The sequence below is a fragment of the Seriola lalandi genome, unplaced genomic scaffold (assembly GCF_002814215.2).
Source record: "Seriola lalandi dorsalis isolate HSWRI2012SDOR001 ecotype SW California unplaced genomic scaffold, Sedor1 jcf7180002054935, whole genome shotgun sequence".
NCBI classification, from domain to species: domain Eukaryota; kingdom Metazoa; phylum Chordata; class Actinopteri; order Carangiformes; family Carangidae; genus Seriola; species Seriola lalandi.
In genome coordinates this window covers 30,842-33,119 of record NW_019525487.1, presented here as the reverse complement: position 1 = coordinate 33,119, position 2,278 = coordinate 30,842, and positions in this window count along the sequence as shown.

Genomic DNA, 2,278 nt, shown 5'->3' with positions numbered 1-2,278 from the left:
CAAGAAAATATGTAAAATTATAATGTTCAATAATCTACAATGAGCTAATGAACACATGAATATCCCTATAGGGATCAATTAAGTATCTATCTATCTATCTATCTATCTATCTATCTATCTATCTATCTATCTATCTATCTATCTATCTCCAGTAGTTTTGCTGCACCTATCCTCAGGAATTAAGAAATAAACTCATCTTTCCAACATGAACTCTTTTATTAGATAAAACAAAATGGAGGCCTCAGAAACCACAGAAAAATAAAATACAAAATCCCCAATTTTGTACTGTTTTCTACCTACCAAGTGAACATTTTAATGAACTAGTTTTATTGCCTTATTTTCTGAATCTTTATTAGTCCACATATTCTTCAAGCACACCTCCTCCCTTCTACTTTCTTCTTACTTTGTCCTTACTGTTCATTGAGTGCCCTTCCTGGATTTTGTTTCTCCCGTTTTTCATTGTTTGCATTTCCTTCTCTTTGAGGGACCATCTTGGACTTTTGCTTCTCCAACGTCTCGTTCTTTGCATTTCCTTTTCTTTAAGACCCAATCTTGGATCTTTGCTTCTCCTATATCTCCTTGTTTGCCTTTCCTTTTCTTTGACCACCCATCCTGGATCTTAGCTTCTCCTATATCTCCTGTTTTGCTTTTCCTTTTCTTTTCATCCTCTCCCTTGATCTTTGTTTCTACCATTTTTCCTTTTTTGACTTTCCTTTTCTTTGCATCCTCTTCCTGGATCTCTTCTTTTACTATTTCTCCTTCTTTGCCTTTCCTTTTCTTTGCATCCTCTTCCTGGATCTTTGCTTGTACCATTTCTCCTTCTTTGCCTTTCCTTTTCTTTGCATCCTCTTCCTGGATCTTTGCTTGTACCATTTTTCCTTCTTTGCCTTTCCTTTTCTTTGAGGGCTCTTCCTGCATCTTTGTGTTCTCCATTTTTACTTTACAACTTATCTTTTCCGAAGGCTCCTCCTGTATCTTTGCTTCTCTTTTTTGTTCTTCTTCACCTTCACTCCTCGTCTTCTGCTCAGGCTCCTCCTGTGTCTTTGCTTCTTTCTTTTGTGCTTGTTCACCTTCACTCCTCGTCTTATCTGAGGCTCCTTGTGTCTTTGCTTCTTTTTTTTGTCCTTCTTCACCTTCGCTCTTCCTCTTTGTGTCTTCCATTTTTACTTCACACCTTATCTTCTCTGAAGGCTCCTCCTGTGTCTTTGCTCCTTTCTTTTGTCCTTCTTCACCTTCAATCTTTGCCTCTCTCTTTTGTCCTTCTTCACATTCACTCCTCGTCTTCTCCGAAGGCTCCTCCTGTATCTTTGTTCTCTTATTTGTTCTTCTTCACCTTCACTCCTCGTCCTCTGCTCAGACTCCCCCTGTATCTTTGCTTCTCTCGTTGGTGCTTCTTCACCTTCACTCCTCGTCTTATCTGATGGCTCCTTGTCTACCTAAGCTTCTTTTAATTGTCCATCTTTATATTCCCTACTCTTATCTTCTGAGGGTCCCTTGTGCAAATTTGCTTCCCCCACTTTAACTTCTTTACATCTCAACATCTCCTTTTCCGACCGCCCCTGCTGGCACATTGCTTCCCCCATGGGTCCTTTGTGTTAAGAAAATAATGATTTGTTCAGAGTGACAAACTGCTCAGTATTAATATTGTGTATAATATTTACCTGAAGTGATCATCTGTGCAGATGGGAATCCAACCTGTTGTTTCTTCTTGTTACCTAAAGCCATATCAAAAATAAATAAATGAATACAACCTTAGTTGGCAAGTTTTTATTACTATGTATTTTGTCAAAACTTTTTCTTTCTAATTACCAGATATTGGTATAGTGACTTCAAAGAGACTTGATCGATGAAAAATCTGCCTCTTCACAATTTTTTCTGAATTACTTGTCAATATTCCTGCTGTGCCTGGGCTTACATAGGCCTGCTGCATCTGAAAATAGTGGAAAAACAAATACAAATAAGAGATAAAAAAATATATTGTCATTCATGTAGCTCATCTAGCTGTAGTGTTCAAATTTGTTAAACTGCAGTGGTCTTACACCAGGATGGACTTTGACTGCAACCTTTTCCTTCTGTGGGAAAAGGTCAAAGAATTGTTTAAGCATACTTGAGATCACTTGCTTCAACAGAAGAACCGTTAATATTAACAAAAGGTTTGTAAATCATGTTCACATACAAAGTTATTATTTGAATTTTTTTGACATGCACAGAAAACCCATTTTATCACTTACACACAATGGCAAAGATCCAATTTCTACACATAAGTCCCTTCACTGTA